Genomic DNA, 26,789 nt, shown 5'->3' with positions numbered 1-26,789 from the left:
AATATAATACGTTGTCAAGCCCCTTGGTAGCCTTCCTCCTTGTTGATGGGTAATGTTGGCCTGATCTTCCGATAGGTAGTGATAAGTCGGTGGGTGGAGAACTCGACGTTGATGATCCAAAGACTTCGACCCGAACAGATCGTCTCCCTTACAATCACTACACCACAGCTCCGTTGGTTATCAACCGTGTCGCGCGGTTGACCTCGCCAAGAAGGCTCAATCCCTGCAAGCGTACCAAGAACACAAGCAAGAACGTAGAAGATGCAACCTGAAATATTGCGAATAGAATTCAAGCACTCGAAGTCGGGGTTCCACAAACACTTGCGGCGGCCTAGTCGGTCCAGAACAAGAGCGAAAATCTCACAACTGTGTGTAGATCAATATCTAAGCAAAACCCAACCCTAATTAGGGCGGTGGCTACTGTATATAAAAGACTAGGGTCGGCCAAGGACCCCTGGACGCGTCCCTAATGGACTCCAACACGTTACACGGCCCAACGGCCCAAAAGATGGTGGCGCAGCACCCTGACAGATTCTGGACATCCACTTGTTTTGACGATTTCTGCTGACTCAGAAATAATTTGGACATGGGACCAGTACCGTTGGAAAGCTTATCTCCTTAGCTTTCCAACCATGTGTAGAACGTCAAAAACGGAGTCCGTATGCGTCCTGGGCGACGATTTTAGTGCGGACTGGTCCTGGACTCCGAAACGGACTCGAACTGGATTGGGCCTCCACCTTGGCTTGGGCGCCCATGCTGTTCTTCTCCCGTGTTCCTAAGTAGCAATACATCATGATTATTCAGTAGCATCCCATCCTCATCAAAGTATAAAGGAACACTAAGGAACGAGCTCACCTCATGATTTAGTTGACGTGCACGAGCTCGTGTCAATGGACCTATTGTTGGAGGAATACTCGGTGTGTGTGTATCCGAAAGAGTGATGTCCTCATCATCCTCCCCCTCTTGAATTGGAGTCGTCCTCGACGCAATGTCATCATCTTCTCCCAAGTAAGGCTTTAAATTTGAAATATTAAATGTGGGACTAATCCCATAATCTGCAGGCAACTCAAGCTTATATGCATTATCATTGATCTTTTCCACAATTTTAAAAGGACCATCAGCTCGAGGTAGCAATTTAGACTTTCTCAAATCAGGAAACCTATCTTTGCGCAAATGTAACCACACAAGATCACCAATTTCAAAAGTAATATGTTTCCGACCTTGGCTACCATAAGTTCTATACTTCTCATTTATCTTTTCAATATTTTTCTTAGTCAACTCATGCATTTTCAGAATCAAATCAGCACGTGTCTTAGCATCAAAATTCAATTTCTCGGATGTTGGTAAAGGAAGTAAATCAATAGGGGCACGGGGGTTAAAACCATACACTACCTGAAACGGACTTACCTTGGTGGTGGAGTGAACTGATCTATTGTAAGCGAACTCAATATGGGGTAGACACTCTTCCCACATCCTCAAATTTTTCTTCAAAACAGCCCGCAACATGGTGGATAATGTGCGGTTCACAACCTCCGTTTGTCCGTCGGTTTGAGGGTGACATGTCGTCGAAAACAGCAGCTTTGTCCCAAGTTTATTCCAAAGTGTCCTCCAAAAGTGGCTCAAAAATTTTGCATCACGATCCGAAACAATGGTGTTAGGCACTCCATGCAAGCGAATGATTTCCCTGAAAAACAAATCAGCTATGTTTGTAGCATCATCGCTCTTGTGACAAGGTATAAAATGTGCCATTTTTGAAAAACGATCCACAATGACAAATATACTATCCCTCCCCCTCTTGGTCCTAGGCAATCCTAAAACAAAATCCATAGAAATATCCTCCCAAGGCACACTAGGAACAGGAAGAGGCATATAAAGTCCATGTGGGTTCAAGCGAGACTTAGCTTTATTGCAAGTAGTGCAGCGTGCCACGTAGCGCTCGACGTCGCGCCTCATCTTAGGCCAAAAGAAGTGAGTAGCCAGTACATCCTCGGTCTTCTTCACTCTAAAATGTCCCATCAAACCACCTCCATACGCTTCCTGCAAGAACAATAAGCGAATAGAGCTACCTGGGATGTATAGCCTGTTAGAACGGTATAGTAATCCATCATTCAGCACATATTTATTCCAAGTTCTTCCTTCTTTACAATGTTCGAAAGCATCTTTAAAGTCCAAATCAGTAGTATATAATCCTTTAATTGTTTCTAAACCAAAAATCTTATGATCGAGTTGGGACAACATGGTATAACATCTAGATAACACATCTGCAATGACATTGTCTTTACCTTTCTTGTGTTTAATGATATAAGGAAAAGACTCTATAAATTCAACCCATTTAGCATGACGTTTGTTCAGTTTGGCTTGGCTTCTAATATATTTCAAAGCTTCATGATCAGAATGAATAATAAACTCCTTGGGCCAAAGATAATGTTGTCATGTTTCTAAAACTCGCACTAAAGCATATAACTCCTTATCATAAGTCGAATAATTAAGAGATGGCCCATTCAATTTCTCACTAAAATAAGCAACGGGTTTACCTCCTTGTAGTAGCACTCCTCCAATTCCAATGCCGCTAGAATCACATTCTAACTCAAAAGTCTTACCAAAGTCCGGAAGTTGGAGTAGAGGTGCATGCGTAAGCTTATCTTTCAGCGTATTAAAAGCTTGTTCTTGTGCTGGCCCCCATTGGAACAGAGCGCCCTTCTTTGTCAACTCATTGAGTGGGGCAGCAATGGTGCTGAAATCTCTCACAAAACGCCGATAGAACCCTGCAAGGCCATGAAAGCTTCTCACCTGTGTGATAGTCCCAGGGGTCGACCAGCTCTTGATGGCTTCAATTTTAGCTTCATCCACTTCAATTCCCTGTGGAGTAACAACATAGCCAAGAAAAGCAACTCTATTCGTGCAAAAGGTGCACTTGTCAAGGTTAGCAAACAAACGTGCCTCTCTCAAAGCAGTAAAAACAGCACGTAGATGATCAATGTGTTCTTCATATGACTTGCTATAGATCAAAATATCATCAAAGTACACCACCACAAATCTTCCTATGAAAGCACGTAAAACCTCATTCATCAATCTCATGAAAGTGCTAGGTGCATTAGTTAAACCAAAAGGCATCACTAACCACTCATATAGACCGAACTTAGTTTTGAAAGCAGTTTTCCATTCATCTCCCAATTTCATTCTTATTTGGTGGTAACCACTACGCAAGTCAATTTTTGTGAAAATAATAGAACCACTCAACTCATCAAGCATGTCGTCTAGCCTAGGAATAGGGTGACGGTACCTTATTATGATATTATTAATTGCTCTACAATCAACACACATGCGCCATGTACCATCTTTCTTAGGAACCAAAAGAACAGGAACAGCACAAGGACTAAGGCTCTCTCGTACATACCCACGGTCCAAAAGGTCTTGGACTTGTCGCTGAATTTCCTTAGTCTCCTCCGGATTGGTCCTATATGCAGCGCGGTTTGGCAAAGTCGCTCCCGGAATCAAATCTATTTGGTGCTCTATCCCTCTCAATGGTGGTAGCCCCGGGGGTATCTCAGCTGGAAAGACATCCTTATACTCCTGCAAAAGGTTAGTGACAGCAATAGACAAAGAGCTAGGTATATCATCAATTGAAAATAAAACCTCTTTGCATACAAAAGCATAGCAAAAAGTATCATTATCTTGAATTTCAGCAAGGTCAGATTTAGTAGCAAGCACAACACCACCCTTTAACTTAATGCCTTCGGACCTAGGTGTGTTCTTCTCTTTCTTAGGTGAAAAAATAGATTGAGCTACTTGCTGATTTTCAGATTCCAAAACACGTTCTTTCTTTTCTTTTTCAGCTAAAGCTTTATCACATTGCACAATTTCAGCAGGTGTCAAAGGAAGCAAAGAGATTTTCTTTCCCTTGTGCATGAGAGAGTATTTATTACTTCTACCATGGTGTGTAGCATCGGTATCAAATTCCCAAGGATGGCCTAACAAAAGTGAACATGCTTGCATAGGCACTACATCAAAATCAGTATAATCATGGTAGGAACCAATAGAAAAATGTACTCTCATAGATTGTGTTACCTTAACCTTACCGCTGTTATTGAACCACTGAATGTAGTATGGATGAGGATGTGCACGTGTTGGCAAGGAAAGATTCTTCACAATATCGGAGCTCAAGAGGTTGTTGCAACTCCCGCCATCAATTATGGTACGAACACATGCATCTTTGACAATGAGGAATGTCTGGAATAGATTATGGCGTTGTAGCTGCTCCGCTTGCCCCATTTGAGAACTCAAAACTCGCTTCAGAATGAAGGTGCGTGCTGCATAACTCTCCGTGGCAGCGGTACCACTAATCTCCTCCCCCTCACTATCCATGTCATGATCGGCTGCAAGATTAGCTTCAAATGCATATTCTTCCTCGACATCACTATGACTAACATATCCACCATCTGCTGTTGCGGAGTATGCTCGCTGGCTTGGGCAATCCTTCATGACATGGCCAATACCTTGGCAGCGACAGCACATAATGCCCGTTGTACGACCCGTGGTAGCTGCACCTGAAGAAGAGCGTGGCATTGGATCCTGCGAAACAGTAGATTTACTCACCTCACGTGATGGTTGTGGTGCTCCTGCTGAATGCGCCCGAGTGTTGGAGGAGGTGGCAGCAGATCGTGTAGATGTAGAAGGGAATGTTGTTGCTTGTCCCGGTGGTACTCGTGAAGTAGATGTACTCCAAAAATTGTTCCGCAATTTCTGCACCTGTTGTCGACCCTGCAGTTCTTTTTCTGCCAAGATAGCACAATGGAACAACCTATTGGTAGTATTGTAATCTTTATAATCAACAAGGTCCTGAATTTCATGTCTCAACCCGGAGTAAAAATGAATCATGGTATCCTCATCATCCTCTTGTATACTACAACGAAGCATAGCAATTTGAAGCTCTTGATAGTAATCATGCACAGATTTAGAACCTTGATTTAAGCGCTGCAATTTCTTTTTCAATTCACGTGTATAATCAGGAGGAATAAATCTATTGCGCATGGCACGCTTTAGTCTAGGCCATGATTCAGGTTCTAAGCCACTAGAAACTAGACCATTCCACCAAATAATAGCATAATTCGTGAACTCACAAGTGGCTAGTCTAACTCTATGCATTTCAGGAACCATATGAGAACTATACTTTTGATCAACCGTCATTTCCCAATTCAAATAAGCATCAACATCATATGCACCATCAAAAGGAGGCATTGAAAACTTAATCTTAGAATAAGGATCATCGCGACCGTTGCGATTAAGATTATTACCTCCATTACCTTGACGACGTTGTTGTTGGCCACGACGTAATTGTTCAGCATGAGGACGTTGCTCAGCACGCGCATCTTGCCCAACAAAAACCTCACCATCTTCTTAGTCACCATCATTAGTATCATCATCATCATCATGTGAATGGTCATCATCCTGTGGTGGCTGTCGCAACTCAAGGTCGTTGACTCGCGTAACGAGGTTAGCAATGCTTGTTCTAATGTCTGTCAATAGCCTAGTATGATCTTGCAAGGCTTTGTTGAGTTCTTCCTTGGACACACAATCCTTAAAATCCGACGGAGAGCCATCACCTGACATGGTTAGTAGAAAACAAAGGACAACAAATATTATCCCTATCAACTACTAGGTTGTGGAAGGTGGAATCACACACACTCAAGCGTCTTACCACGCTCTTACAAATGTTCTTACCAACGCAGCAAGGAGGAACAACCGGTGACGAGTCTTGAAGCGTGGGACGATTGCAAGAGTGAACCTGTTCGGATCAAAGGAGGTGGAGCTTGGAAGTCACAATATGGTAGCAAGGATTAGCAATAATTGTAATCAGAAGAGCAAAGCTATATAAGTGTCCAAAGTATGAATCACAGTTGCTGGTCTATCACGTGTCCCTAGTCCTAGCACAACAGCTGAAACAAAGCTAAAAAAGGATGATCAGAGAAAGACACAGCAAACAGTACAATTATCTGGGTGTTCTCTATGTGCTCCTCTTTTTTGTCTTTTAGCACTAGTAGGAATCACGAATTTTTTATTTCGTATTTTTCTGATATTTTTTTCTGAACTAGGACCACACAAGCAACAACCACATAAATTTTCAGCTCAAACGGATGCAAGATGTGGCCTACAGAAAATCAAGCACATTCTCTAAAAAGCGTGCGGAAACTTCACGGCTCGAATACTCAATCTTCCGAGCTGAATTTGGGAAAAAATTTCGGCGGAACCCGACAAAGCAGGGAGCAACGGATGTAACCTTTTCTGTAGATGTTCGTGAAATTTTTTTTTGCCTGATTCTAAGTCCGTATGAGAAAGTTATGGTTGTTTTACTGAACCCCTATCGAGTTAGGGTTTTTTTTTTCAAGCAACTCTTGCAGAAATTGACCTCTTTAAGGTATTGCAAGGAATAGGATCGCGAGATGAACAAGGATGGCAGCAGTGGCAGGGCAATTGATACAAGGCGGCTTGCGACCTATCTAGGGTTGGCGTGGCGGAAAGTAACACAAGGCGGCTCGCGGTGGCAAATCGAGTAATGTGGTGACTCGACTTGTTGGTGGGGATGGTGGCGATGGGATAGCGGCGTGATAAAAACAGCACGGAGCGTTGACTAAAAACCAAGAACACGACTCTAAAACCAGCAACAAGACTCGACCACAGACACAAACTCAACAACACGCAACTGAAAACAAAAATTGCAAAGGCACAAAGGGTTCTAGGGCAGCGGAATTTGACGGAATTTTTTTGGCTTTTTCTGGACTCTAGGTAATGAAAAACAGACTAATCTAAAGGGGAAGATGAAATTACCTAACGGGCAACCTGGCTCTGATACCAGTTGATGGGTAATGTTGGCCTGATCTTCCGATAGGTAGTGATAAATCGGTGGGTGGAGAACTCGACGTTGATGATCCAAAGGCTTCGACCCGAACAGATCGTCTCCCTTACAATCACTACACCACAGCTCCGTTGGTTATCAACCGTGTCGCACGGTTGACCTCGCCAAGAAGGCTCAATCCCTGCAAGCATACCGAGAACACAAGCAAGAACGTAGAAGATGCAATCTGAAATATTGAGAATAGAATTCAAGCACTCGAAGTCAGGGTTCCACAAACACTTGCGGCGGCCTAGTCGGTCCGGAACAAGAGCGAAAATCTCACAACTGTGTGTAGATCAATATCTAACCAAAACCCAACCCTAATTAGGGCGGCGGCTACTGTATATAAAAGACTAGGGTCGGCCAAGGACCCCTGGACGCGTCCCAAATGGACTCCAACACGTTACACGGCCCAACGGCCCAAAAGATGGTGGCGCAGCACCCTGACAGATTCTGGATGTCCACTTGTTTCGACGATTCCCGTTGACTCAGAAAGAATTTGGATATGGTACCAGTACCGTTGGAAATCTTATCTCCTTAGCTTTCCAACCATGTGTAGAACGTCAAAAACGGAGTCTGTATGCGTCCTGGGCGACGATTTTAGTGCGGACTGGTCCTGGACTCCGAAACAGACTCGAACTGGATTGGGCCTCCACCTTGGCTTGGGCGCCCATGCTGTTCTTCTCCCGTGTTCCAAAGTAGCAATACATCACGATTATTCAGTAGCATCCCATCCTCATCAAAGTATAAAGGAACACTAAGGAACGAGCTCACCTCATGATTTAGTTGACGTGCACGAGCTCGTGTCAATGGACCTATTGTTGGAGGAATACTCGGTGTGTGTGTATCCGAAAGAGTGATGTCCTCATCACTTGTCGCATACTCTCTACTAGAAGGAATGGTGTCATCTGAAGATCTTTGACGCATGGACGGCACGATCGGTTCATGAAACTCACCGTTTGGGTTGATAATATGTTCTAAGAAGAACCCGACGATCTATTCTTGAGGGGCATGTATTTCTGCAAGTTGTAACGCGGTGTAGTTTCGAGCACTGTGTTTGAAGAATCGAAAGAATTAGTCCTTGAACACGTCTAGAAATTGAAAAGAAGGTATCGATATGTTATTAATTTCATACCTCAAGATCATTGAACCTAACAGCGTCTCCGCTCGGGCTGAATGCGTGCATGTTAGTAACAACATAAAACGCGCAGAGATTGTTGCCGGCTAGCTACCTCATAAACTTCAAGAGGAAGGATTCGTCAGTGGAATGAATTGAACCTTTTTATTTAGTAGGAAATGCAAGACATGAATATTCCCTACGTACCGGAAAGTCACTTTTCACATCATATTGCTTCCTGAATGGAAAGTAGATGATACTCTTTTTTCAGTATCTTGTGTACTCCCTGTACGTGAATATGAATACCAATTAAACTTAGGTGCAATCGTCGAGAAGATTAAATGATCGAGTTAACCTGTTTAGCATGTCGATGAGGTGTTGGTAAGTCGTCTAATCTCTCTTTTGTGAGTCCAAGACAATGATCTTGCTCAAGTCTAGGTGGATGACAAGGAGGATCCAATGAAAACTCCAGAATATGTCACTATAGAAAATTAGTACTAGAATTGAGTTGCCCATAAAATGAGGACGCCCTGGCGCGTAATCATGTACTCATAATTGTAGGGTAAGAGTATGAATTTCTTGTATTCATGGTGAAGTAGACACTTCAATAAGTAGTCCTCAGTGAAGTCTGGATTCTCGCTTATAAGTTTGTGGTTCACAAGCCCAGGATCGATGAATGCTACTTTCTTATCTAAGTCTTGTCCGCATGCTTGGATCTCCATTCTACGAAAGAGAGAAGTGAGCTATGCAATTTCAAGGTACAAGATCATATAATGTGAATTATATGCATCAGTCACTTACAGAGTCCACACTCTGACTATAGCCACATCGAGGGCATCTGCCTTATACAATTCATACGAGTCCTTGAAATACACCCAGAAGGAGCCATCCCGGTTGAGGAAATAATCATATGTATATCTTACGGGGAACGCCTGAAAAACCTATCTGGAATGCTCCAAGTACCATAGATGTAATCGGCGCATTTGAGTTGTAAGGTTTCTTTCTATATCTGGTTTGACCAAATGTTTGGTTAACTCAAACTGCCATGTAACATCCATCTTTTGGATATCCGCTCCCACTAGTTCCTCTGCTGTTATTCTTGATTCAGCTAGGAACTCCACGATGCTTGGAGCATCCTTAATGATTGGGCCTGACATGCTCTTGGCCTGCTTCTTACTGATGTGTTCATAGTCAGTTGGCAGCTTTCTTGAAGCCAGCCCCGTCTGTTTAACTTTGGCCATTTTCGTGAAAAATTTCACAGCATCTTCAGGCACAACAGGCTTCAGTGGAGGTGGTGGAGGATGGAAATGAGACGTGGACACTGGCATCCACAATCTTTTTGGTTTCCTCAGTAGTGAGTGAATAGACATCCTTGGGTTCCACCAACTTCTTAGATGCCACTGACTTTTTAGATGATGTCATCTGCTTGGATGCTACGGAATCTGATCGTGTTTTTCGAGCTGATGGCTGGGTTCTTGATGGTGCTGGCTTCTTGAGCAGTGGGCTTCTTTGAGGCGATGGCTGAGGAGGTGGACTTCTTCTAGGAGATGGGTGAGGAGAGGGAGATCTAAGAGGCGACGATGGCCCGAGGTGTACTGGAGAGTAGAGGTTCTCGAGAGCTATCCCTGGTGGAAACACTATGTAGGCCTTCTCCCACGCGATGAATGTGTGCTCGTTCTCTACTATAGTGTTTGCCCCCTCCTCTGCAGGGTAGTCAACCTCCACATGGCGGTACTGGTCAACTGCCTCGTCTACTTCGACGACAGCGTAGCCCTCCGGTATCGGACGTCCGTGCAATTGTTCATGGGAGCCACGGGGATAAGCCATGCGGGAAGCCACCTTGATGGTAATGTTCCTAGCACCAATGTGTAGTTCACACGGTGTCTGTGCTGTGATGAGGTCCATAGGATAAATGATGGTTCAGCTCCCGGAACTCTCGTAGACGCATAGCTACTCTAACGACCACCGAGGCTGGAGCGTGCACCATCAGGACATGCTTTCGGCTGTTCTTGTTCGCTCATAATGGCACCCCATTGACGTATGAGGGCTTGGGACACTTCTTGTGCTATTTTTTCTTCTGTATGTTCCCTCTCCTTTTTTAGCGCTTGTTCAAGCATTTCCATCATCCTAGCTTGTTCTGCCACTTGTTCTGCATCTCGCGCTGCTTGGGTTCTCTTTCAACTATTGTAACTATTGACGTCGCCTGGGAATCCAAATTTCCAACCCATCACTCCAAAACCTCATGTGCGACCACCGTGTTCCTTGTTTCCCAGGGCCAAGGTGAGCTCGTCCCTATCCCTGTCTAGCTTGAAAGAGCCTTGTGAAGACTGCTCGTAGCCTTCTACAAGCTTTTTTGCAAGATCTTGCATCTCTTCCAGGTCGTTGGAGGTCGTAAAGGATAAGCTTCCATCAGACGAGTAAGAAGCGTCCCTCCCTAGAAGGAAGTGTGTTGATGGTTCGCTCCAGCCCTCCGTCTCAGGCGTGACACCTCTCTCTCACAGTTCATCTAGCTGCTGTTGCTACTACCTTTCTTTTCTCACATACACACAACTGCCGACTCTGTGGGGGTATAGGTTCTTCGAGTTTGCTTTGTTCACCTCACTCAACCTTTGTGCTTCTTCCGACAACTTATACTCTGCAAAGGCTTGCCAATGACCTTCCAGTTGTGGCCATTTGTGGAAATCTGGTGTTGTACCTTTCTGCACATACGTTCTGTTCAATATCCCCTTCTAGTTCTTAAATGAAAGGCCCGTGATCATTAGCATCTTACGCTTAACTACTTCCATATCTGTCTCTTCAGGGAAGTCAAACTTTTCTAATATCTTGGGCCATAAGATGTCGTTCTTGATCGAATCAAGAACCATGTGCAGATCACCTCATTCACCAATCCACAATATGTAGGTGATGGGCACGTGATCCTTAACAGCAATCCCACAGACTGACTTGTATGGCCCCAGATCTCTCTCTTGTGATTTGGCTCCCCTGCTGGTGAGACCCCCGTGATCACAAATCATCTTGTAGGCATCTTCGAGGGACCTCGGACACGATGCCACTCCTAGGATTGCATATTGTTGTGACCCTCCAGAGTGTCAAACATCTGCACATAAGCAAAAAAACTATTGGGAACCTGTACGATAATATGTATAACAGATGCATTCATCTACTTATAAATTACCTCATCGCCTCCACATGCGTCTATTTGGTCCAGGTTGAGGTAGTGGCTCGGGCTATCTTCTTCAATGTTTGACGGCGGCACTAAATCTCCTTCAACACCTGGCCTGGATTGGCGGTTGGTGATGCCATCACTTCCTGGGAGTTTCTACATACGATGATGACGAGCGGTTGAGTATTCTATATATAAAGAGCAGAGGAAGGTGGAAGATAGAGGAGCCGAAGAGAGAGGGAGGGAGGTTGTCGAAAGAGTGAGATAACCTGAGTGAGATAACCATGAAGGAATCGATAGGTTCTGACCACATTTAACCATATCTTTGGGATGTAGATCCTATCTGAGTTTCAAACATTTTAGGTCCTTCCGTGCTTGGAGTGTATCCTTTGTTTTGCCAGGTATGTCTAGTAACATACCAATCAAGCTATCACATACATTCTTCTCGATGTGCGTGACATCGATTGCGTGTCAAACCACCAAATCCAGCCAATAAGCTAAGTCATAAAAAATAGATTTCTTTTTGAACATAGGAGATCTAAGATTAGATTTCGGAACCGGTGTACTCCTGCGTCCCTTTCCAAGGACAACCCTAAGTCCCTTTACCATGTCATATACCTGTCTCCCAGTGCGATGCTTAGGAGGTGATCGAGTCTCAACTTTCCCATCAAAAGCTCTCATGTTGCTGCGGTACGGGTGATTCTTGTGAAGAAATTTACGATGACCTAGGTACACCATTTTTCGGCTATTCTTCAGCCACAAGCTCTCTGTTTCATCCAAACAATGTATGCATGCACAATAGCCTTTGACAGTCAGGCCCGATAGGTTGCCAAGGGCAGGCCAATCCTAGATTGTTACAAATAGTATCAGCACCGGCATCATAATGTACTTCCACTTCATACACAACCAACGAGGAAGGTTGTGGATACATAGAGTCACAGGCCAAGTGTTATGACTACTGCTCATGCTGCCGAATGGATTCATCCCATCCGTACTCAACCCAAATCTTATATTCCTCACATCTTCTTCAAAGAGCTCCTTGTATTTCCTATCGACATTCCTCCACTGCGTAGAATCAGCGGGGTGTCTCAGCATTCCATCATCCTTGCGCTCCTCTGCATGCCACTGCAACAATTCGGCAAGCCTTTTGTTTGCGAACAAATCCTTCAACCCGGGGACTATAGGAAAATACCATATCACCTTGATGGGAGGCTTTTTATTCTTTTCTTCACCATCGATATCATCACGGTCACACTTGTACCATGATGCACCATAGACAAGACACGCTTCTAAGTCTGCATGCTCTCTGCGATACAACATGCAATCGTTTGGGCATGCATATATCTTCTACACTTCCAAACCCAATGGGCACACAACCTACTTGGCCTGGTATGTGTTTTTTGGCAGCACATTTCCCTTTGGAAGCAATTTCTGCAAGAAAAGTAACAACTCTGTGAAGCTTGTATAAGACCACCCATTACTTGCCTTCAATTGTAGCAGCGAAAGCACGGTACGCAGCTATGTGTGCACCCTCTCGCAGCCTGGGAACAACGGTGTTTTAAAGTCCTCTACCATACGCTGGAACTTTTGAAACTCTCTTTCATTGGTGAAGTTCCCCTTCCCATTGCGCAACATCTGCTCCAGATCATCAGCATCGGCGTCGGCCAACATCTCCTCTAGATCATCATCGACAACGTATCCCCGGCTGGGGGCATATCGGTGTATTCATCAGCTGGCATATCGGTGCACAAGTCTTCGTCTTCTCTGCCAATGTATTGCCCTTCCTGTACGATCTCAGCTTCACCGTGCTTGGTCCAACGAGTATAGCTAGGCATAAAGCCCCTTGGCATCAAGTGGGAATGTATCTGCTGGGTGGTGGAAAATTGCTTCTTGTTCTCGCAAACGACGCATGGACAACACATGTATTCAGAATGTGTATTTGATTTGTACGCCGCGGCTTGTACCAATAAACAATCCACGCCATTCTTGTACTCTGCGCTCACACGACTCGCATCATACATCCATCTTATGTCCATCTACAATTATATCATTATTGTAAATCCATATTCATCACATCTAGAAAATTTTACAATCACCAACAAATAAGTTACCTCGTCATCTCCAACCGGCAATTAGCCCGGGTTGGAGGAGCCACCTTTTGTATGCTTTCGCGTACGCTTCCGATGAGTATTTATTGGTGCCATCCCTAGAAATTTCCTTTATTATTAAAAACTTTTGTAGGACTAATTAAGTAAAATAAAAAACACTCATACATAAAGTTTATATATTGGATCTTGCAAATTAAATAAAATATAAAACATATAATTGGATCTTGCTACATACCTAAATATCATGGAGAAATTTTCTAATTCATTAAAAATCAAAATAAATACGCTCATACGTAAAGTTTTCATATAGGAGCATGCTAATTAATTAAAATATTAAAATATAATTGGAGCTTGCAACATACCTAAATATCATGGCTAATTTTTCTAATTCATTATAAATCAAAAATAAATATGCTAATACCTAAAGTTTCTATATAGGAGCTTGCTAAATTAATTAAAAAATAAATATGCTAAAATCTATAGCTAATGTAAATCAATAATAAAGACACTTTCCACCATAAGCTACTAATTGAAGCTTCTGTATAATAAATGAGATGTAATTGCATCTACATTGTCTTAAAACATTAAAGCTGTTGGAGCGATAGTTCGTCTTGCCCCAGCAAATACGGTGAGAATTTCTTCTAAGGAGGAGACTTAAGCTTGCAGACGAAGTTTAAGAGTATCACAGCGTGACTCAGTGTTTTTTCACCTCTGTGTCTTTCTACCATCCCTTGCCCAAGTGACCAGGGATCCTATTTATAGGGCCGTGCGTAGCTTGGCGTACAAGTTATCATAATGTACAAATATCTGGGATGTGATGAATTACTGGGCCTTATCCAGGATACTTTCTGCCCTACACGGGAGATAAATATCTATTGTAGTAACCATCGCGGTGCCTGCACCATGAGGGGTGAGCCGATCGCCAACTGCAGCCCAGCACCGCACTGTGAGGGGTGTTAAGATAGCCTCCATTACGTTGGGGTGTCAGAGCGGCGTCCACCAGCCAAGGCATTTAATGCCGGTCACTTCCTTGCATGCAAAGTATGACTGGGGCTCCCCTTCTGGCAGATCTTTCCTGAGGCCTGATAACTCAACCTATAGCCTCCAGGAAGCTGGCCCGAGGAGCTAGAGATGGGGGCCTTGGGAGCCATGGCTCCGGGAGGTGAAGGCTTCGGGAAGCAGGGCTCTGGAAGGCCGGGGCTTCGGGAGGCTGAGGTTTCAGGAGACTGAGGTTTCAGGGGGCCAGGCTTTGGGAGGCCGAGCTTTGGGAGGCTAAGCCTTTGGGAGGCCGAGGCTTTGGGAGGCCGAGCTGGTTAAGCCAAGGGGCCGTCGGGGGTCCTTAACAGCGACCCCCAATAGTAGCCCCTCGAGAGTGCGGCCAGCGGAGCGGTCAAGTCCGCGGTTCCTTTGGAGCAGGGCCTCCAGCGGTCCATGGCTTGTGGTTGATGACTCATGGTCCCAAGTATTGCTTTTGCTTATCTTTGAAGGTTTGACCCAAGTGATCGGAACGATGCACGGGATGATGTCGGTGACAGGGGAATTGAATGCGCCCTAGGGGAAGGCACAATCTCGCCCTGTCAAGCGAACGTGGGACGCATGGCGTCTTGTTGTTGGGTGTCATGGGGGGTGGCTCCGCTTCCCCATGATCTAGCCTTGTAGGCGAAAGGACTGGGTATGCGCCCACCGCCTAGGGGGGAAGTTGCTCCTTATTTTTAGAAGGAGAGGGATCACCCAGAGCGACCCTTTCGCTAGGTCCTTGTTCGCATCTGCCTTTTATCTTCAGTGTCTTTTGCTTTACGTGAGTCATCCGTTGATCCTGTTCTTCCTCTTTCTTGTAATCCAGTGCCTTTTGCCATCCTCCTGTGGCTCGTATGGCTAGGAAAAGCACCCCTGGTGGGGCCGAAACTCAGGCAGCGAGTGAGATCACCAGAGCAGCCGCGGCGAGGGACCTTCAGATGGCACCGGTTTTCTCGTAGTTGATGGGGCCGCCACCAGGGTTGGAGCTCTAGTGTGCCAGCAAAAGTCACCCCTAGCAAACCACCACGCTGGTGGTGTCTGTCATCGATGATGAGGAGCTCGACCGGATGGTCAGAGGGGGGGAAGATTCCCTCCAGAGCTGTCGCTCGGCCTCCGCTGGATGAGGAGGTCCCAGAGCCTTTGGCCCATGTGGTTAGGGTGTTTGATTCCTTCTTCAAAGCGGGCCTAGTTTTCCCTCGGTGCCGCTACTCGAGGAGGTGCTTCGCACTTCTACGTGGAGCGTCCGCGGCTCCACGCCAATGCCATTGCTCGCCTGGCCACCTTTGAGTGGGCCATGGGGGCGGAGGGGTGTGAAGGGAGGGATGATTTCTTCATAACCCTCCACTACGCCAGCTATCAGCCGAAGGTGATCAATGTCGAGGGGACGAAGAGGCCCCTCAGCTTCGGTAGTGTCAACTTCCAGATACGGCCACAGTATCGCGATGCCTTCGTGACGAAGGCTATTAATGGTTGGTCGTATACCGGCTAGTTGCAGCAGTGGTTCTATTACAACGTCGGCCTTGCATCGCCCCTTTGCTCCACAAACCAATATATTGCGTATGTTCCAGAGCCAGAGACGAAGATTACGGATGATCAGTTCACCTCACAGCTGGACCTTCTCTGGAGGGTGGCCAAAAAGATGAGCATGCATGACCTAGTGGAGGAGTTCACCATGTTGTGCATTCATCTTGCCTTGTAGCAAGTAATTTTGATGAGGGCACAGGGAGGTGGGGGGCGGCAGGCCTTTGCCGCGGCCCATGACGAGGTTGAAGGCCTTCACCAGGCCTTGGAGGAGGCCCGGAAGTGGGCGGAGTCTTCAAAGGGTCGTCTTCATGAGGAGATGGCGCTTCGCAAGCGTGTGGAGGCTAAGGCGCGGAAGGTTGCCGAAGACCTCTGGGAGGCGAGGGAGTCCACCGAAGGTGACGTTGACACCCTTCGGGGGCGGTGGGTAATGTGCAGCAAGAGCTGGAGGAGGCTTTGGCATTGGAGGGGGCACTGCGTTTGGAGTGCCAGTAGTTAACTGTACTTCCGTCAGAGGTGGCCTGCATTACTTCTGATGCTTTGACCAGCCTTGGGGCTCAGTGCCCGCACTACCCTCCGACTCAAAGGCGTCGGTTATGCCGCTCTTCTGGCTTTATTCTGCTGTGAAGGTCATGGTTAGAACCACAGAGATCTATGCGAGGTCCAGCGCCTGTGTGGCCGCTGCGATTAAGCTGACCCTGCTGCACCAAACGGGGGTTGGTGCCCTCGAAGCACAGGAGCAGAAGGTGCCAGACTCCGTGGTCGAGGGTTTTCAGCCAGAGACACCTCTGGCAGAGATTCGCGCAACCCTAGAGAGCTTCCGCCATGGCGCATGCGTGAAGCATGGCTGGAGCGTGATGTTGCGCTTCATGGCAGGTCAGGGGATTTTGGGTGCCTTGGGGTGCCTTCACCCGAGTTCTTCGTTGGGAGGTCCGGCCCTTGATCTGGAACCTACGGGCACACCGCGTGTCACACCCGGTTTTAACGGCCAAAACCAAGTGCGGCTTATGTGTGCCCAGGAAGTTTAACACACATAAGGACGTCATAGGTGAAGTAACAAAAGCAATACTTTATTTATTTAAACGTTCACCTCTTACAATAAAAGACTTTACCTAAGCAAAACTCAAAGTTTAACCTAAAAGACATCATCTAAACGACGGCAGCGGAAAGAAAGCATTGGCGACCAAGACTCCACAGGCATCGACTGGAAGATACGCTCCTTAGAACACCAGGTCGTCGTCTTGGAAATCCTCAAAGTCTTCCACTGAGCAGCATATGTTTTTGGTAGGAGAAAGCAAGGGTGAGCACATAATGTACTCAGCAAGTGTGGGAAAAAAAATGACATGCAGGCTTATATCAAGAATAGGCTAACACAAGGTATTATTTGCGTAAATGCGAGTAATGAAAAAAAATAACACATTTGGACTCAAAAGCATTAGACATATATTAAACGAATGTAACCAGACAATCCATCAACTAGCATACAAGGCTCCCCACCCTGCATACCACATCTGTCTTGTGCTCCCCGCACTAAGACCAAGACCACAACATCTAGTACTCCCTGTACCAGAATCAAAACCAAACCACTATCTAATCATGTGAGGATCCAAGTCTCTCATATCCGTGAGCACGGCTGTTATAACAGTTTTACACTCTGCAGAGGTTGTCCAACTTTACCCACGAGTCAGTGAATTCCATGTTGCCGTGTTTGCAAGACACTTAACACACGCCAGTGGTGTACCGCCAAGAATCACTGTATGACACTTTCCACTAACCAGAGACTAATCCAGTGCATGTCTGCCCACTAGGTTTCACCGCCAGGCTTTACGCAAGCAACCGCTCCTACCCAGAAGCCCCCTTTTGTGCTGACCCAACGCACACTGGACAGACTCTAATCAGTATGTCACACTTTACCCATATCAGCCTCGTGGTTGGTACGTTACTTCTTGGATTGTCGCTCCATGAACCGGTCCTTACTTAGGTTACTTGAGCAAAGACTAATCCAACGTCATAACCATGACAACCATCACCAACATCATAACCATGATAACTATCAAAACTACTTTGCTCAAGACCTAAGGTTCCATGTTGCTAAAACATTATCATATTAATCATCACTACTGCATATGTTCATTAGTCAAAATTATGACACTTCCCAACATCCCAAAGCATGGCTAAGCAATCTACCCATAAAAGACACATAACCATAAACCATCTAGGTTCCAAAGGATGATAAGGGAAAATCTAGGGAAACCCTAACATAGGTGACTACCCATCATATTGACACTGCATGCAATTTTGTAAAACAAAACATTTAAAAACATAGGTTCAATATGATCAAGGACACTTGCCTTTTTCCCAATGCTGCTCAGTATTGTCGAAATCTTGGTCTTGAAATCCCTCGAACTGCTTCGGAACGTTATCGACTAATCGCGAGAACTACCGACAAACAACACAAAGCAAACACTAAGAACAACATACCAAACATCATCAAAATACTTTAAAAAACACTATGGTTGGATATGGATGATTTCAGGAACATTTAGACACAAGAATCATCTAAATTGGAGTTAAGATGAAAAGAGAACAGTTTTCGGGAGATGGATTAGACTGAAAAGGAAATGTTGATTTTCCAGAACTATCTTCCTATAGGAAAGGCTTTATTGTACAATCACTATGTTAGGCTTGATAACATCATTGCGCAAGATTCAAGAAGTGTAGGGCAGACTAGACTTCGCTGACTAGGCTAAGGAGAATGATGTGGCGCTAACTTGGCATGCTATGCAAGTACCATCTTGGATTAAAGAAAGGATATGCTGAGATCTAGTATCAAACACTTATGATGGATCAAAAAGGCCAAAGGTTGTGCTTCTAGGTTAAGGATACTACTGGTCACTCTATGTAGCGGTGGTGGTTCGGGTTTCATCGAAGATGGCGATCGGGCATGTGGTCACAGACATCAATGTCTGCTTCTAGGTTTGGTGGTGACCGCGAATAAATGCAGGAACGAAGACACTCGCGTTCCTAGAGATTAGCTATGAAATTTGAGAAACCATTTGAACAAGGATGTTCATATAACCCGGGAACACAATGCTATGGCATGGGTTTTGGTAGATCATCCACTGAGAGGAATAACGATCAGCATAGATGAGACGGGTGATGGCTGCGACATGCTGTGGTTAGCAATGGCGTGCTGGTCGTGTCGCTGCACAAACGGGGATGGGCTCCTAGGGTAACGTAGAAGACTCCATGGGACACGTCGTGACACGGTTGGTGCATCCATACGGCTTTTGGGTTGACGGGGGACGCGAATGCAAAACCGGTGCGCGTGCAGAACACGTGCAGAAACCGGACAGCGGGTATTTCGACATTGATTTCGATAGTTTGGCTAATCTACTGGCCAAACCGGTTGTTGAGGGCGTGGGGAACATCATGGGACATGTGCTGGTAAAAAGGCTTGGTGATTTGACCTCTGGTCAGTCGGGAACATCGATGCCAATCAGCTACAGCGTGGCTGTCTCGCGGCTGTCCGCGACGGTGACGACCATAGCGGCATAGATCGGGCTTTGGCCGGGGCTAGAACTTGGCTAGAGACTTAGTATGATGCTAAAACAGTAGTAAGGGAGGAGAAGAAGAGGTCCTCACGTTGCTTTGGTGGTCGAGGAAGAAGGATTCGCGGAGAAGACGACGTAGCGCATCACGGGAGACGGCGGTGGCGGCTCCGGCGAACGGCGGTGCTCCGGCGACGTACGGGCAGGGCAGCAGCGACTTCTAGGGCTTGGGGACATGAAATAGAGGTAGGAGAGGGCGTGCAACTCATATATATAGGGCTAGGGGCGGCTGGATGAGGTAGAGTCCAAACCGAACACGATTCGGATTCGAGTCCGAGTCTGTTACGATTTCCTTTTTCGCAGGTCTGTATTGCGAGGATGATATCTCCATCGTCCGACTCCAAATTGGACGTTTCTTGATTCTAAATTGTAGTACTCGAAAAGATCTACAACTATAGTAGTCATTGGAACTTCTGAAAACGTCATCTTGATTTCCAAAAATGCGACACAAGATAAACTGTCTCAACTCGGACTTCTCTGCGCAGCACTGATTTCGGGGGCCATAACTCCCAGTTCTATTATCCAAAAGGTGACTTCCATAGGTTCAAATCGAAGCTCTCGACGAGACCTACAACTTTGGTATTGTCAAGATTTGCATTTGAGGCCGTTTTGAACTCCGAAACGTCATGAGAAGATGAGGCTGTCCAGGACTCCGCGAAAATTTACAGATTTCGTGGATCCTTTGTTGGGCCATCTAGAAGACTTGGCTAAGGCTTTGGACTTGAGCAAGATTGAGCCCAAAGACACTTTAGACATATCTAGGGTTTAGAAAAGAAACTTTTGCAGAGAAATTTGAATAGGATTTGAATTTGAATTGAGTTTGGAGTGAATTTGAGAGAAACGAAAAATGAGGTTGATCAAGAATAAGAGTAGGTAAGGAATTTGAATTTTAGATTTGGGTAGAATTTGAGAAAGAGGAAAGATTGGCTTTAAACAAGAATTTGGATAAGATTTGAATTGAACTAGACAAGGATCAGGTATGATCAAAGATTGAATAGATGATGAATTCAAGGATTTTGAATTCCAACCATTAAGATCCTTAACTTATTCACTACTGAGTTTTGTAAAAACCTTTTCAAAATCTTTTTCACTCAAAACACCAAAGAGAAAGAAAAAGAAAAAGAACTCTAATGCATTTACCTGGCTCCTAATAAAACTCAGCATGCAATGCACACAAAATAATAACCTATGTTGATTGATTGATTAAGAAAATAGGTTTTAAACCTATACTACTGGTGAAGCTATTCAATACTCTTGGAAAAATTTTAGAAATTTGAGAAATCTGAAAATCAGGGTGTTACACCGCGGCCCTCTGGAGGTTCTTCGTCTGGCGTTGTTGTAGGAAACGTGAGCCGGCAACCTCCCAGGCTATTCAGGCTACACACCTATCGTCCCTTCGGAAATTCTTGAGCCTATTCTAGATGAGGTGAAGATGGAGGAGGTATAGGCCATGGAGGCCTCGCCGGAGGGGTAGCGGAGGAAGAGCTAGATTTCTCGGCCTTCAACTCGTATCCTTTCCCAGTGGATCCTTCGTCTTCCCAAGGTCGAGTCTCCATTTTGGGCAGTATCTCTTTTCACAGAGGGGGCTCACATCGGCCTCTTATGCGCAGTTACCGGGGACGACTCTCCAGGTCCCGCGGTGTTCCCAAGAGGCATGGCGGTCGAGCACCCTCATCCTCCCATAGTGTTACATGGAGGCACAGCAGGCTAGCAAGTTTGTTGGGCATAGATTCGATGTACAGCGGCTAGTTGTATGAAAAACTCTTTGTATGTTATGTATGTATAACTTGCATTGTGTTAGCTTGTTGTTTTGTTTCTTTCTCTCTCTCTTTTTTTATGATTGATCATATCGACACTTCGCCTATGCCCCTTATCCCAGCCCCTTCGCATCTTGTGGCTGTTTAGCGGCCACGGGGTGCAAGATTCGAGGGGCATTGCGTTGCAGTAGGTATGACTGGGCAGCTTAGAGTTTTAGGTTTTCAAGATATCAGAAGGGTTAGATGATTTTTGGCATGGAGACTATTAGTCTTACTGATGCCGTTGGGTTATCCCTCCACCATGTTAGGTCAGCCAGGCCTTAGAAATGACAGAAGGTGTTATGCATGTTCAGTATGAAGGCACTAGCTTCAAGATGCCAGAGCGGTCTTTCCCTATTTGCCATTTTAGGTTTGCTGGGCCCAAAAGATAACGGACGGAATGCCTATCCAGCACGGAGACTTAGGTCTTTAAGATGCTGGAGCAGTCGTTGCCTATCTGCCACGTAGGTTAGCTTGACCTTAAAGATGGCGGACGGAATGCCTGTCCAGCACGGAGGCTTACGCCTTCAAGATGGTGGAGCGGTCTTTACGTATCCACCACGTAGGTTAGCTAGACCTTAAATATGGCAGACAGAATTCTTGTCCAGCATAGAGGCTTATGCCTTCAAGATGCTGGAGCGGTCTTTGCCTATCCGCCACGTAGGTTAGCAAGACCTGAAAGATGATGGACGGAATGCCTGTCTAGCACGAAGATTACGCCTTCAGGATGCTAGAGCAGTCCTTGCCTATCCACCACGTAGGTTAGCAAGACCTTAAAGATGTCGAACGGAATGCCTGTCCAGCACGGAGACTTACGACTTCAAGGTGCCGGAGGGTCTTCGTGGGTTTTGTGTGGAGTTTTTTTCCTGTACCTTTGGAGAGGACTGAGCCTAGGGCCCCCTACACATAGTACTTACAGAGGGTCTCCACATTCCAACTGTGTTCAAGGGGGTCCCTTCTGTATCGGCCAGGTGGTAGGAGCCGGGCCTGTTAGTCTTGAGGACCAGGTATGGTCCTTCCCATTTGTTGCGCAGCTTTCCCAGAGCTAGGACACATCAAAGTACTAGTTCACCGAGTTTGAAGTTTTGTGGCACATCCTTCGGATCGTACTAGGCCTTATTTTTCTTGATGTAGTGATCAAGATTCTGAATGGCATGGAGCCGCATGCCTTCGGTGAGGTCGAGGGAGAGCTCCCTTTCTTCATCACTTTGTGGAAGTTGTACCCTGAGTGAGCACCCCTTCTCCTCAGTGGGGGTCATGGCCTCGTCTCCATATAGGAGGCACAAGCGTGTGAACCCGGTGGCCCACGTGATAGTGGTGCAGAGGGACCACAAAACCTTGGGAAGTTCTTCGACTCATTGGACTGAGGATGTCGAACTGCTGCAAAGCATAATTCGATGCCGAGGTCATCGCAGAATTGTCTGAAAGGCCTGGAGTCGAATTGTTTGCCGATGTCCACCATGAACTATCGTGGGACGCCGAAGTGGCAGATTATGTTCTTCCAGAAGAATTTCTGGACATTCTTTGACGTGATTGCCGTGAGGGGTTCGGCCTCGACCCATTTGGAGAAGTACTCCAATGGCACACTACTGTGTACTAAAGGCTGCCTTTGGCACGGGGGAATGGACCGATGAGGTCCGTACCCCAACGAGCCAGGGGCCAGACGGGGGCGATTGGTTGCAAGGGAGTTAGGGGTCGGTGGCTTCAGCGTCCCATCCATTGGCATCATTGGCAGGTGCGGATGAGGTCCTCTGCATCGGACATGATCGTAGGCCAATGGAGCCCCTGGCAAAGTGCCTTACCGGCTAGGGCACGAGGCGCCAGATGATTGCCGTAAAGGTCTTCGTGTATCTCCCGGAGGAGGTTGGCTCCTTCTTGTTTAGTAATGTAGTGAAGGAGCGGAGTGCAGATACCTGTTTTGTACAGGGTGCCATTTATGAGACGGTAGCCCTTGGCGCGATGTTGAATGCGGCGGAGCGCAATCGGGTTGTTCGGTTCTTCTGTTCCTGTTAGGAAGGATAGGAGGGGAGCCCTCTAGTTCGTGGCTTCGATGGGGAGGATGGCGTCAGCCGTCTCATCAAGAGCTCTGGTGGTCAGCTGGTGTAGGGTCTCGAGGAAGGTGCCTATCGGTGGGTCTTTGCCTGTGGCTATGGCTTTTGCCAGGGCGTCTGCCTGACTGTTCTCCGCCCGCGGTATGCTTCGTATTGATATGCCGCGGAAGTCTGCCTCGGCATTGTGAATGGCCTCGAGGTATCTTGTCATGTCCGGATGCCAAACTTGGAAACTCTTGTTGAGGTGACTGGCGACGATCTGAGAGTCGGTACGGATTATGACTCTAGCTGTCCCTAAGGCTCAGGCCTTTCGGAGGCCTAAGAGTACGGCCTCATATTCGGCTATACTGTTGGTCATCTTGAAATCTAGGTGAGCAGCGTATTGGAATTGCTGGCATGTGGGAGAGATGAGCATCGCATCGGCTCCAATGCCCATGGAGCCGTATGCTCCATCAATGCAGATAGTCCAGATGTCTGGGGAGGGTGTAGTGGTGGGTTCAGTGGGTGCTGGAGTCCATTCGGCGATGAAGTCTACCAAGATTTGGGATTTGATGGCGGTGCGGGCCACAAACCTTACCAAAAAGGGGGCTAACTCTACCGCTCACTTGCCGATGCGTCCCATCACCTCCCGGTTACGAAACATGTCGCCAAGTGTGATGTCGTAGGCAAGCTCGAGCACAACAAAGAGGAGCTTTGTTCTTGCTCAGTGGCGGCCATTTTTTCTCACAAGGGTCTTGGTGACTTCAAAATTTTGAAGAATCCTCATGCCCTGGGTGTTCCAAGGTGTGTAACTTCCTCTACAGTCCATTTCTATTTGAATTTTATTTGCTAAATTGCTCTAGATTTTGAAATGATGGATATGAACCTATGGTCATGATGTTTTGAGACAATGTAGATGGAATTATACCTCATTTATGATATGGAAGCTTCAATTATGGTGACAAGTGTCTTTATTATTTATTTACATTAGCTATATGTATGAGCATATTTATTATTGGTTTTTAATGAATTAGAAAATTTAGCCATGATATTAAGGTATATAGAAAACTCCAATTACATTTTTTATATTTTAATTAATTAGCAAGCTCCAATATAGAAACTTTAGGTATGAGCATATTTATGGTTGATTTTTAATGAATTAGAAAAATTATCCATGATATTTAGGTATGTCGAAATCTCCAATTATATTTTTCTATTTTAATTAATTAGCATGTTCCCAATATGGAAACTTTAGGTATGAGCATATTTATTTTTATTTTTAATGAATTAGAAAATTTCGCCATGATATTTAGATATGTAGCAAGATACAATTATATTTATGTATGAGCATATTTATTTTTCATGTTTCCTTAATAAGTCATAGTAAGATGTTGAATAATAAAGAAATTTCTTGGGATGGCACCAACAAATACTCATCGGAAGCGGACACGAAAGCATGCAAAAGGTGGCTCCTCCAACTTGGGCCAGTTGCCGGTGGGAGATGATGAGGTAATTTATTTGTTGGTGATCACAAAATGTTCTAGATGTTATAAATTTGAATTTACAATAATGATATAATTGTAGATGAATAGAAGATGGATGTATGATGCGAGCAGTGTGAGCACAGAGTACAAGATCAGCATGGATTGTTTCCTGGTACAAGCTGCCACGCACAAGTCAAATACACAGTCTCAATACATGCACTATCCATGCGTCGATTGCGAGAACAAGAAGCAGTTCTCTACCACCCAGCAGATACATTCCCACTTGATGCCAAGGGCCTTTATGCCTAGCCATACCCGTTGGACCAAGCACGGTGAAACTGAGATCGTACAGGAAGGGCAATACATTGATAGAGAAGACGAAGACATGTGCACTGATATGCCGATCGACGAATACATCAATATGCTGCCTGCCGGAGATATGTTGGCCGATGATGATGTAGAGGAGATGTTGGCTGATGCCCACGTTGATGATCTAGAGTAGATGTTGCGTGATGGGGAGGGGAACTTCACCAGTGAAAGAGAGTTTCAAAAGTTCCAGGATATGTTAGAGGACTTCAAAACACCGTTGTTCCCAGGCTGCAAGTAGGAGCACACAAAGTTGCGTATTGTGCTTTCATTGCTACAATTGAAGGCAAGCAATAGGTGGTTTGATACAAGCTTCACAGAGTTGTTACTGTTCTTAAAGAAATTGCTTCCAAAGAAAAATGTGTTGCCAGAAAACACGTACCAGGCCAAGTAGATTGTGTGTCCATTGGAGTTGGAAGTACAAAAAATACATGCATGTCTAAATGATTGCATGTTGTATCGTGGAGAGCATGTAGACATGCAAACATGTCTTGTCTGTGGTGAAGGAAAGAAGAAAAGGCATCCCGTGAAGGTGATGTGGTATTTTTCCTATGTCTCCCATTTGGAGCATTTATTCGTGAACAAAAAGGCATGCCGAACTGATGCGATGGCACACCGATGGACGCAAGGATGATGGAATGCTGAGACACTCCACTGGTTCTACGTAGTGGAGAAACATCGATAGGAAGTACAAAAGCCCTTTGCAGAAGATGTGAGGAATATAAGATTTGGGTTGAGTACATATGGGATGAATCCATTCGGCAACATGAGCAGTAGTCATAGCACTTGGTCTATGACTCTATGTATCTACAACCTTCTTCCTTGGTTGTGTAGGAAGGGGAAGTACATTATGAGGCCGGTGCTAATATCAGGGCTGAGGTAACCTGGCAATGATATCAATGTCTACCTGTAACAATTAATGGAAGATCTTGTAATACTGTGGAACGATAGTGTGCAGGTATGGAATGCATACAAACGAGAGAACTTCACCCTACGTGCAATGCTGTTCGTAACAATCAAAGGCTACTGTGTATGTGTGCATAGCTTGGATGAAATAGAGAACTTGTGGCTGAAGAACAGCCAAAAAATAGTGTACCTAGGTCATAGTAAATTTCTTTGCAAGGATCACCCGTACTGTAGCAACAGGAGAGCTTTTGATGGGAAAGTTGAGATTCGATCACCTCCTAAGCATCGCACTAGGAGATAGGTATATGAGATGGTAAAGGGACTTAGTGTTATCCTTGGAAATGAACTCGGGAGTACACTGGTTCCGAAATCTAATCTTAGAACTCCTATGTTCAAAAAGAAATCTGTCCTTTATGACTTAGCATATTGGCCAGATTTGGTGGTTCGACACGCAATCGATGTTATGCACATTGAGAAGAATGTGTGTGATAGCTTGATTGGTACGTTACTAGACATACCTAGCAAAACAAAGGATACACTCCAAGCATGGAAGGACCTGAAATGTTTGAAACTCAGACATGATCTACATATCGAAGAGATGGAAGAAGGCAACCAATATCTTGGCCCCGTAAGCTACAATCTATGCAAGTGCTTGCATAGAATCAAAGTTCCATCCGGTTACTCTACCAACATAAAGAGACTAGTAAACATGAAAGACTTGTAATTAACTGGTATGAAGTCTCATGATTGTCATGTGATGATGACACAGATACTTCCA

This window comes from Phragmites australis, chromosome 9 (genome assembly GCF_958298935.1).
Source record: "Phragmites australis chromosome 9, lpPhrAust1.1, whole genome shotgun sequence".
Taxonomy (NCBI): Eukaryota; Viridiplantae; Streptophyta; class Magnoliopsida; order Poales; family Poaceae; genus Phragmites; species Phragmites australis.
The sequence above is the reverse complement of the archived record's forward strand: the minus strand, read 5'-3'. Positions refer to the sequence as shown.